General features: G+C 37.4%; 1 protein-coding gene across 1 annotated transcript in view; it reads left to right on the plus strand.

The window, feature by feature from the left end:
• The window catches only part of LOC113254217 (cytosolic carboxypeptidase 6-like), a 1,048,184-nt gene that overhangs the window by 225,305 nt on the left and 809,821 nt on the right, over window positions 1-13,058 (plus strand). The window lies entirely within an intron of this gene.

Below are 13,058 nucleotides of genomic sequence, written 5' to 3' on the forward strand. Positions count from 1 at the left end.
GGTGCAATTGGAAGCAGGATTGATTCCTTGATTTCTCTTTCTACTGTTTCACTTTTAGTGTATATGAATGCAACAGACTTCTGTGTGTTGGTTTTATATCCTGTGACTTTGCCAAAATCTTTTATCAGTTCTAGCAGGTTTTTTTTTTTTTTTTTTTGGTTTTGTTTTGTTTGAGTCTTTTGGGTTTTCTACATAAAGTATTGTGTCATCTGCAAAGAGTGAAAGATTGATTTCTTCTTTGCTGATTTAGATGCCTTTTACTTCTTTTTGTTTGATTGGTGAGGCTAGGAATTCCAGTACTATGCCGAATACAACTGGTGAGGGTGGACATTTCTGTCATTTTCTTGATTGTAGGGGAAAAGCTCTCAGTTTTTCCCTTTGGAGGATGATATCAGCTGTGGGTTTTTCGTATATTGCCTTTATGATATTGAGGCATATTTGCTCAATCCCTACATTGTGGAAGGTTTTTATCAAGAAAGGATGCTGTATTTTGTCAAATCCTTTTTCTGCATCTACTGAGAGGATCATATGGTTCTTATCCTTTCTTTTATTAGTATGGTGTAGCACGTTGACTGTTTTGCAAACATGGAACCACCCCTGTAGCCCAGGAAAAAAATCCCACTTGATTGTGGTGAATAATTCATTTAATGTACTGTTGGATTAGATTTGCTATTCTCTTGTTGAGAATTTTTGCGTCCATGTATATCAGGGATATTGATCTGTAATTCTCCTTTTTAGTGAGGTCTTTGTCTGGTTTTGGAATCAAGGTAATGCTGGCCTTGTACAAGGATTTTGGAAGTTTTCCTACCATTTCTATTTTTTCGAGCATTTTGAGAATAATAGGTATTAATGCTTCTTTAAATCTCTAGTAGAATTCCCCTGGGAAGCCGTCCAGTCCTGAAATATTTTTTGTTGGGAGATTATTGATTATTGACTCAATTTCTTTTGCTGGTTGTTGGTCTGTTCAGATTTTCTATTTCTTCTGTTTCAGTTTTGGTAGTTTATATGTTTCTAGGAATTTATTCATTTTTTCCAGATTACCCAATTTACTGGCATATAATTGCTAATAATATTCTCTATAATTTTGTTTCTTCAGTGCTGGTTGTGATCTCTCCTCTTTTATTAATGATTTTATTTATTTGGTTTCTTTCTCTTTCCTTTTTGATAATTCTGATTAAGGGTTTATCTATCTTCTTTTTTTTTTAATGTTAATTTTTTTTTATTGTATTATGTTAGTCACCATACAGTACATCCCTGGCTTCTGATGCAAAGTTCGATGATTCATTAGTTGCGTATAACACCCAGTGCACCATGCAATATGTGCCCTCCTTACTACCCATCACCAGTCTATCCCATTCCCCCACCCCCCACCCCTCTGAAGCCCTCAGTTAGTTTCTCAGAGTCCACAGTCTCTCATGCGTCATTCCCCCTTCTGATTACTCCCCCTTTCTTTATCCCTTTCTTCCCCTACCGATCTTCCTAGTTCTTGTGTTCTATAGATGAGAGAAATCATATGATAATTGTCTTTCTCTGCTTGACTTATTTCACTTAGCATTATCTCCTCCAGTGCCGTCCATGTTGCAGCAAATGTTGAGAATTCGTTCTTTTTGATAGCTGAGTAATATTCCATTGTATATATGGACCACATCTTCTTAATCCAGTCATCTGTTGAAGGGCATCTCGGCTCCTTCCACGATTTAGCTATTGTGGACAATGCTGCTATGAACATTGGGGTGCATATGGCCCTTCTCTTCACTACGTCTGTATCTTTGGGGTAAATACCCAGTATTACAATGGCTGGATCATAGGGTAGCTCAATTTTTAACTTTTTAAGGGACCTCCACACTGTTTTCCAGAGTGGCTGCACCAACCTGCATTCCCACCAACAATTTAGAAGGGATCCCCTTTCTCCACATCCTCTCCAGCAATTGCTGTTTCCTGCCTTGTTAATTTTTGCCATTCTAACTGGCGTAAGGTGGTATCTTAGTGTGGTTTTGATTTGAATTTCCTTGATGGCTAATGATTTTGAACCTTTTTTCATGTGTCTGTTGGCCATTTGTATGTCCTCATAGGAAAAGTGTCTCTTCATATCTTCTGCCCATTTTATGATTTATTTGTTTCTCGCGTATTGAGTTTGAGAAGTTCTTTGTAGATCTTAGATACCAGTCTTTTATCTGTAGCATCATTTGCAAATATATTCTCCCATTCCATGGGATGCCTCTTAGTTTTTTTGACTGTTTCCTTGGCTGTGCAGAAGCTTTTTATCTTGATGAAGGCCCACATGTTCATTTTATCTTTTGTTTCTCTTGCCTTGGAGATGTGTCATTAAAAAGGTTGCTTTGGCCAATGTCGTAGAGGTTGTTGCCTATGTTCTCCTCTAGGATTTTGATGGATTCCTGTCTCACATCAAGGTCTTTCATCCCTTTGGAGTTTATCTTTGGGCATGGTGTTAGAGAGTGGTCAAGTTTCATTCTTTTCCATGTAGCTGTCCAATTTTCCCAGCACCATTTATTGAAGAGACTGTCTTTTTTCCACTGGAGGTTTTTCCTGCTTTGTCAAAGATTAGTTGCCCAAAGCGCCGAGAGTCCATTTCTGGGTTCTCTATTCTGTTCCATTGGTCTATTTGTCTGTTTTTGTGCCAGTACCATGCTGTCTTTGTGATCACAGCTTTGTAGTACAGCTCGAAATCCGACATTGTGATGCCCCCAGCTTTGTTTTTCCTTTTCAACAGTTCCTTGGCAATTCGGGGCCTTTTTGGTTCCATACAAATTTAAAGACTATTTGTTCCAGTTCCTTGAAAAATGTCATCTGTATTTTGATTGGGATGGCATTGAAAGTGTAGATTGCTCTGGGTAGCATGGACATTTTAACTATGTTAATTCTTCTGATCATTAGCATGGAATATTTTTCCATCTTTTTGTGTCTTCCTCAATGTCTTTCAAGAGTGATTTATAGTTTCTAATATATATAGATTCTTTACATCTCTGGTTAAGTTAATTCCAAGGTAACGTATGGTTTTTGGTGCTATTGTAAATGGGATGGATTCCCTAATTTCTCTTTCTTCAGTCTCATTATTCGTGTATAGAAATGCAACAGATTTCTGAGCATTGATTTTGTATCCTGCCACATTACTGAATTGCTCTATAACTTCTAATAGTTTGGGAGTGGCTTCTTTTGGGTTTTCCATATAGAGTATCATGTCATCTGCGAAGAGAGACAGTTTGACTTCTTCTTTGCCAATTTGGATACCTTTTATACCTTTTTGTTGCCTGATTGCTGTATCTATCTTCTTACTTCTTTCAACGAAACAGCTCCTAGTTTTGTTTATGTAGTCTACCGTTTTTTTCTTTTTTCTGTATCCTTGATTTCTGCTCTAATATTTATTATATGTCTTCTTTTGCTGGATTTAGGCTTTATTGGCTTATTTGCTCACCTTTTTTTTTTTTTTTTTACAGCTCCTTTATGTGGAAGGCTAGGTTGTGATTTTGAGACACAGCCTAGTTGAGGAAAGCCTGTATTACAATATACTTCCCTCTTAGAACCACGTTTGCTGCATCCCAAAGGTTTTGAAGTATTGTGTTTTCCTTTTCATTTGCTTCCATGTATTTTCTTAATTCTTTATTTCCTGGTTGACCCATTCATTCTTTAACCTTTCTGTATTTGTGGTCCTTCCAAAATTTTTCTTGAGGTTGACATCATGGTTTATAGTATTGTGTTCAGTAATTACATATGGTATGACCTTAGTCTTTCTGTACCAGTTGAATCGTGACTTGTGACCCAGTATGTGATCTGTTTTGGAGAATGGCCCATGTACACTTGAAAAGAATGTGTATTCTGCTATGTTAGGATGAAATGCTCTGAATGTATTTGTAAGTCCATTGGTTCCAGTGTGTCATTCAAAGCCATTGTTTCCTTGTTGATCTTCTGCTTAGATCTGTCCATTGTTATTAGTGGGGTATTAAAAATCCCCTACTATCATTTTATTATTATCAGTGTGTTTTTTAAATTTGTTATTAATTTATTTATACCTTTGGTTCCTCCTGAGGTGGGGGATGGGCCCTAGTGGAAATGCACTGCCAGTTCACAGGGAGGTCAGGCTTCATGTAAGTGGCTCCAGATTCCATAGTTGGTGTTGTTTTGCTCCCTGAAGACTTTAAGTGCTCATGGCCTACATAAATATGGTAGTGCCCCACTTCCTAGCCCAGGAGCTGAAAATTCACATCCCTTACTCTTCAGTGAGCCTCAACAGAAGAGGAATCACTCTTGTCTCCCCAGTTTCCGTCAGAACCTTGTGTTCACCCTGCCTGTGTCTGAGCTTTTTGATCTCAAGCACACCATTGAATATCAGAACTCCAAATTTTAGGGACTCTCACGGCATGGGCCTGTGCTCTTCCTCCCAGGGAAGGTCTCACCATGATTTTGCCTTTTGCTGGACCTGTCCCAGGAATGCAGCCTCATGGTCACACAGTAGTTTGCAGTTTATGGCAACACAGAGCAGAGAGCTGGTACCTAGACTTGCCATTCTCAGCTGGCTCCCATATTCGTATGCCTAGGAACAGTGTAGCACTTCGGCACTACCCATGCTTCTTGCGACCCAGGGGATCCGCACATCATGGTGTCACATCTGGGATTCTGCCCTACTTCACCATCTGAACATCTTTAAGCCAGGGTCATCCCCCACTGTAGCCGACTTCTAAAAGTTCCAGTTTTGTTCTTCCCTGCTTATAATACTTTGCAGTATCCTCCTTAAGCAAGCTCCCTCCCCACCACTGTATGCACAGCTGTATCACACTGGATTCAATTCTCTGCACCTCCTACTTTCCAAAAGGTGGTCAGTTTTCTACTTGTAGACTTGCAATATTTGTTTTCTCAGACCTCATATTGATTTCTCGGGTGTTGAGAATGATTTGATAATTATCTAGTTGTATTCAAGGGATAAAACAAACTTAGTGTCTCCCTACACTTCCACCATCTTAATTCCTTCCCACATCTTGGCTATTTTAAATAATGCTGCGATGAACATAGGGGTGCATGTATCTTTTAAATTTAGTGATTTCAATTTCTTTTGATAGATATCCTGTAGTGGAATTGCTGTATCATCTGATAATTCTATTTTTAATTTTTTTGAGGAACCTCCATACTGTTTTCAGTAGTGGCTGCACAAATTGGCATTACCACCAATGCATGAGGGTTCCCTTTCCTTAACATCCTCACCAACAATTGTTATTTCTTGTCTTTTGGATGATAGGCTTGTAGCCATTTTGATGGGTGTGAGGTCATCTCTATTGTGGTTTTGATTTGTTTTTCTGTGATGATTACTGGTGATAAGCATCTTCTCATGTGCCTCTTGACCATCTGTATATTTTATTTGGAAAATTGTCTATTTAGATCCCTGACCTTTTTAATCAGATTTTTTTGTAATTGGGTTGCTGAGTTTTTTATATATTTTGCATATTATCCCCTTAGCAGATATATGATTTGCAAATACCTTCTTTCATTCAGTGGGCTGCCTTTTCATTTTGTTGATGGTTTCCTTAGCTGTGCAGAAACTGAAGTTTTATGTAGTCGTACTTGCTTATTTTTGCTTTTGTTTCCCTTGTCTTTGGAGTCAGATGAAAAAAAATATATATATCACTAAGACCAATGTCAAGGAACTTACTACCAACGTTTTCTTCTAGGAGTTTTATGGTTTCAGTCTTAAAGTACTTACTCCATTTTGAGTTATTTTTTGCATATGGTATAAGGTAGTGTTCTGTTTTTATTCTTTTCCATATGGTTGTACAGTTTTCCCAGCACTATTTATTGAAGAGAGTGTTCTTTCCCCATTGTATAATCCTGCCTCCTTAGTCATAAACTAATTGAACATATATGTGTGGTTTATTTCTGGGCTTTTTATTCTGTTCCATTGATTTATGTGTCTGTTTTTATGGAAAGATGATAGTGTTTTGATTGCTGGTGCTTTGTAGTATATTTTGATATCAGGGAACCTGACACCTGTAGGTTTGTTCTTAAAATTGTTTGGCCATTCAGTGGTCTTTTGTGTTTCCACATAAATTTCAGAAATATTTGTTCTACCTTTGTAAAGTCTGTCATTGGAATTTTGATAGGGATTGCATTGAATCTGTAGATGCTTTGGGTATTATCAACATTTTAATAATATTAATGCATCCAGTCCATGAATATGGACCAGCTTTCCATTTATTTGTGTCTTCTTCAATTACTTTCAACAATATCTTAAAATTTTCAAAGTAGTCTTTTGCTTCCTTGGTTAAATTTATTCCCAGGTACTTTATTCTTTTTGACGCAGTCATTCATAGGATTTAAAAATAATTTCAATTCCTCATAATTCATTCTTACTGTAGAAAAACAATATAATTTCGGGTAGGGGAGCTAAGATGGTGGCATAGTAGGAAGACCCTAGGCTTGCTGTATCTCTCAAGCATAGTTAGGTAAACTATCCAGTCATTCTGAATACCCAAGAAACCGACCTGAGGACTTATGCAGCAAACTGCACAAGTAGAGGGAGAGAAGGCCACATTGAGAAAGGTAGGAAGTGTGGGGAAGTGGTTTGGAGTAGAAATGGATCATGGGTGCTGTGATGGGTAGGGAGCCCTGGACTTGAAGAGAGATGAAAGAGAGAGTGGTGTACCCAGGGATAAGACAAGGAGAACATTTCCCCAGTGGTGTTACCTACAGAAAATGAGAAGGGCTGATTTTCATGAGTTTTTGCAACCAGTAGGACACAAAGATTAGAGTTTTAGAGGACCAGAGGACACTGCCCTACTGCTGGAGAGAAGGCAGGCAAGCAACCGCAGGGCATATGGCACAATCTGAGGACCACCTAAGGATAATGTGGAGAGACTTTGCAATTCTTGGAGTACATCTTTGAGAGGTGGCATTGCCTCTCCAGGAACAAAAGAACTGATGAGTGCAATTTCTCTCCCCTACCCCTCAGCATAAATGCAGAGACACCTGCTGAGGGCAGCTAATATGGACACTGGCTGTCTAGGCTTCTTTGCTCCAATTTCAACTACCCCTACACTCTGGCACAACTGCTTTTCTAGGTTAAAACTGCATAATTTCCAGGGCAGGGACCCTCTCCCAGAAGACAAGCACAGATCCCAGCCACACTAGGTCATGAAAGGATGGAGTTTTAAAAGTCAGCAGGCTTGGCTGGGATAGAGCCCAAGGTATACTGTGCTGCTCCAGGCAGGCAAACAACTTGGTGAAGGTGTGAAAACTGTGATCTGAAAAATACCTAGGATGCATGCCGGGAAATTATTCATTCTTCTGGGAGGGTTTCCCTGAGACAGCTGGCGAGGACTCCCCTCTCTAAGGACACAGGAGCTGGCTGGTGCCATTTCCTTCCCTCACCCCTCAACATAAACCAACCTCAGTAAATAGCACAGTGTTAACACTGGCTGCCTAACCTGATTACAAGTTCCAGCCCTGTGTGCTCTGCTGAAAGTGCTTTTCTTGGGCAAGTGTGCTCAATGACCAGTACTGCAGGCCCTGCCCCCAGAAGACCAGCACAATCCCCCTGCCCTACACACCATATCTACTGACCATAGAGTTCTGCAAAGCTTCAGTTCTCTTGAAAATAGCATGAGGTCTCATGTAATAAGCAGACCAGGGCACACCTACTTAAAACTCGCCACACTCTGGTCAAGGTCCAAACACTGCCCATTGTACCCAAGGAGAACTTCTGCAGATGGCTGTCCTGTGGCACAGAGCAGCCACAACACAGCAGCAGAGTGCATGAGCACACACCAGAGACACTTCCTGAACTGTTAGGCACTGGACATTATATGACCCGTTCATCAATTACTTTCAGGAGCAGGAAACATAACAGGATTGTCTAACACAGAGAAGACAGAAACCTAGACAAACTGCCAAGACAAAGGGATACAGCCCAAAAGAATGAACAAGAAGAGGTCACAGCCAGAGATCTAATTGAAACAGATATAAGTAATATGCCTGATGTAGAATTTAAAACAATAATGATAACAATACTCGCTGGGCTTGAGAAAAGCATGGAAGACTCGAGGGAGACCATTACTGCAGAGATAAAACAGCTAATAAACAATCAGGGGAAATGAAGAATGCAATAACTGAGATTTGAAACGGACTGGATGTATTGACCACAAGGATGGAAGAACAGAGGAACGAATGAGGGCTGGAAGATAGATTTATGGAAAATAATGAAGCTGAACAAAAGAGAGAAGGAAGGGTGATGGATCATGAGAGTACACTTAGGGAACTCAGTGATTCCATCGAACATAATAATATTCATATCATAGGAGTCTCCATAGAAGGAGAGAGAGAGAAAAAGGGGGGAGTAGTAGTTATTTGATGAAATAATAGCTGAAATTTCCCTAATCTGGGGAAGGAAATAGACATCCAAACCCATGACGCACAGAGAACTCTCATCAAAATCAACAAAAGCAGACCAACACCAAGACATATTGTAGTTATTTTGCAAAATATAATGATAAAGAAAAATATCCTAAAAGCAACAAGACAAAAGAAGTCCCTAACTTACTTACAAGGGAAGACAGATGAGATTAGCAGCAGATCTCTCCACAGAAACTTGGCAAGCCAGAAGAGAGTGGCATGATATATTCGATGTGCTGAATGGGAAAAATCTGCAGCCAAGAATACTCTATCGAGCAAAGCTATCATTCAGAATAGAAGGAGAGATAGAGGTTGCCCGGGTGGCTCCGTCAGTTAAGCGTCTGCTCAGGTCGTGATCCCAGGGTCCTGGGATTGAGTCCTGCATCACACTCCCAGTTTATGACCACTACACCACTGCTGCAAGAAAAATTAAAAGGGACTCTTTGAGGGGGAAGGAAGACCAAAAGTGACAAAGAGTAGAGGGGAATAGAGAATATCTGAAGAAACAATGACAAAAAAGTAATAAAATGGCACTAAATACATATCTATTAATAATTACTCTGACTGTAAATGGACTAAATGCTCCAGTCAAAAGATAGGGTGTCAGAATGGATTAAAAAAAAAAAAAAGGCTCATCTATATGCTGCCAATAAGAGACTCATTTTAGACCTAAAGACAGCTGCAGATTAAAAGTGAGGGAATGGCAAAACGTCTGTCATACAAATGAACATCAAAAGAAAGCTGGAGTAATAATGCTGATATTAGACAAACTAGATTTTATCTACTGGCTTATTTATTTTAAATAGTTTATCTATTTGAAAGAGAGAGAGTGAGCATGCATGAGTGGGGGCAGGAGAGGGAGAGGGACAGCATACTCCCCACTGAGTGTGGAGCCCAACGTGGGGTTCAATCCCATGACCCTGAGATCATGACCTGAGCCAAAATCAAGTCAGATGCTTAACTGACTGAGGCACCCAAGTGCCCTGATAAACTAGATTTTAAACCAAAGACTGTAACGAGAGATGAGGAAGGGCACTATATCATAATAAAGGGGACTATCCAACAGGAAGATCTCACAACTGCAAATATTTGTGTCCCCAACTTGGGAACACCCAAATATATAAAATAATAAAAAAAAAACACAAAGGAACTAATTGATAATAATATAATAATAATAGGGGACGTCAACACCCTATTTACATCAATGGACAGATCATCTAAGCAGAAAATCAGCAAGGAAACTGGCTTTGACTGACATGCTGGACCCAATGGACATCACAGATATATTCAGAACATTTCATCCTAAAGCAGCAGAATATACATGCTTTACAAATGCGCATGGGTCATTCTCCAGAACAGATCACATACTAGGTCAGAAGTCAGGCCTCAACAAGTACAAAAATATTGAGATCACACCATGCCTATATTCTGACCACGATGTTACCAAACGTGATGTCAACCACAAGAAAAAAATTGGAAGGCCCAGAAATACAAGGAGGTTAAAGAGCATGCTAATAAAGAATAAATTGGTCAGCCAGGATATTAATGAAACATGCATGGAATGAAATAAATGAAAGTATGAAATTTTGCTATCTTCAATGATGTGGATGGAAGTAGAATATATTGTACTAAGTGAATTAAGGCATTCAGAGAAAAGACAAATATATGATTTCATTCCCATGTGGAATTTAAGAAACAAAATAGAGGAACATAGGAGAAGGTAAGGAAAAATAAAATAGGGTAAACACAGAGAGGGATGCTAACCATTAGAGACTCTTAATTATAGGGAACAAACTGAGGGTTGCTGGATAGGATGTGGGTGGGATTTTATAATTGGGTGATGGTCATTAAGGAGGACACTTCATGTAATAAGCACTGAATTTACATGCAACTGATGAATCACTAAATTCTACCCTTAAAAGTAAGTCTATGCTGTATGTGAACTAGCTTGAATTTAAATAAATTCTTGGGGAAGAAAACAGAACTAAATGACTGATATCCAAAATGCACACAAAGATCTTTAACATTAGCTCACCTAATCCAGGTATATATGAAAACCAGTTATAAAGCACAACAAAGTGGATTTATGTTAGAAACACAAATATGTCAAGCAGAAAAAGACAGTTATCATATGGTTTCACTCATTTATGGAACATAAGAAGTAGGAAGATTGGTAGAAGAAGAAAGGGAAGAAGATCATATGGTTTCACTCATTTATGGAACATAAGAAGTAGGAAGATTGGTAGAAGAAGAAAGGGAAGAAGAAAGGGGGGGTATACAGAAGGGGGAATGAACCATGGGAGACTATGGGCTCTGGGAAACAAGCTGAGGGCTTCAGAGGGGAGGGAGGTGGGGGAATGGGATAGGCATGTGATGGGAATTATGGAGGGCACATATTGCATGGTACACTGGGTGTTATATGCTAGTAATGAATCATGGAACTTTACATCAAAAACTAGGGATGTACTGTATGTGACTAACAATATAATAAAAAATTATTATTAAAAAAATAAAAAAAAAGAACAACCACAACAAAAGCAAAAAAAAAAAAACCACACACACCTCTCAAAGTCTTGTTCATAAAAACTTTATCCATGATTCTTGGTGGAAAATGGGATAAACAAATGAAAATATCACTCTCTGAACTGTAATTTCATAATGATAGACGTAATTAGATTAGACTTTATATATCTATCCAGTAAAATCTTTAAAGGAAATCTTTAGTCCTTTAAAGGAAATGACGCGGGTAGAGATTTTTGTTCTTACTGATTGTTGCTTAAACTAGACTGTTTCTAAAGAGCATAAGATTCTGCCTATAATCTTAACAAAATGGTACTCATTGAGTTATTGCATTTTAAAGTAAAAAATATTCTGACTTAATTAATTACACCATGAAATAAAATTGCAGTGACAAAAAAATTGCGATGCCAAGTACATGCAGAAAAAAAGAAGAAAAAAACACAAACTTAGTTCAACATAAAAATGATCGTTTTAACCCAAAGATGAGAAAAAAAAAAAGATATGTGCTCTGTATTTCATATTGCACTGGAGTTTCCTCCAGAGATATTAGTCAAGAAAACAAATAAAAGGCATCCGTATTGAAAGATAGAAACAAAACACTTCTATTTGCACAAAACTTGATCTTAATATAGAAAATCATAAGGAATGTATAAAAACATACTAAAGCTAATAAATGAGTTGAACAAAGTTGAAGGAAACAATATCAGTAGGAAGAAATCAATTGTATTTCCACACACTGGGAATGAAAATCTGAAAATGTAAATTAAAAAAATTCCAGTAATAATAGCATAGAAAAGAACAAAATTGTTTTCTGAAATAAATTTAACAAAAGGTGTACAATACTTGATCTTCAACAAACACAAAACATTGAAAGAAATTCAAGACCTACATAAATGGAAAATACCATGTTTATGGATTGCGAGTCTTGATACTGTTAATTGGAAATAAACCCACATTGATCTACAGATGCAATTCAATCCTTATCAAGATACTAGTTGGCTTTTTTTAAATTGGCAAGCTATAGTAAATTCACAGTGAAATGCAAAGGATCTAGAATAGTGAAAATAAATATGAAATAAAAAAAGAAACAAAATGAATGTCTCACAATTTTAAATTTGAAAGTTACTACAATTGTACACTAATCAAGGCTATGTAGTAGTACCCAAGGGTAAATGTGTAGGTAACTAAAATGGCAGAACTGAGATCGCAGGAATAAACATAAACATTTATGGTTACTTTATTTTTGGTACAGAGTGGCAGACAATTCAGGAAGGAATAGAAGAATCTTCTCAACAAGTGGTAGTAGGACCACTGGATATTCAAATGCAAAAGAATGACCCAGGAACCATGCCTCTTCTTATATAAAAGTATTATTCAGAATGGATCAAAGACCTAAATATATATGAGCTAAAACTAAAAGACTCTTGAAATATAGGTATAAATATTAAAATCTTAGACTAGACAATAGTATCTTAGATATAACAACTAAAGCAAAAGCAATCAAAGAAAAAAAAAACAGATGAACTGAACTTCTAGATTAAATATTTTGTGCTTCAAAGACAGTATCAAGAAAGTAGAAAGACTAGTTATAAAAAAAAATTCCAAATAATATCTGAAAAAGGTCAAGTACCAGAATACATAAATAACTCTTCAACACAATAAAATGAAAAACAATCCAATTTTATAAAATGATAGAAGAATTTTAATAGACCTTTCTCCAAAGTAGATAAAGAAATGGCCAGTAAGCCCACAAGAAGATACTCAACATCATTAATAACTGGATAAATGCAAATTAAAGTCACAATGAATTAAGACTCATGAGTATGGATATAATAAAAAGATAAGTCTCGTGGAGGTTGTGGAGAAATTGGTATCTTCTGTCATATGTTGATGCCGGAAAGTTAAAATTTTACATTAACTTTAGAAAAGTGTCTGACAGTTCCTCAAAAAGCTAAATATAGAGTCACAATATAGCTCAGAAATTCACTAATAATTATATTATGAATTTAAAACATATTCTCTCAAAAACTCGTACATGAATATTTACAGCACCATTATTCAAAATAGCCAAATAGTGGTTACAACATAAATGTTCATCAACCAATAAATCAATAAACAAAATGTGGTAAACCTACACAATAGAA

Source organism: Ursus arctos, unplaced genomic scaffold (assembly GCF_023065955.2).
Source record: "Ursus arctos isolate Adak ecotype North America unplaced genomic scaffold, UrsArc2.0 scaffold_12, whole genome shotgun sequence".
NCBI lineage: Eukaryota > Metazoa > Chordata > Mammalia > Carnivora > Ursidae > Ursus > Ursus arctos.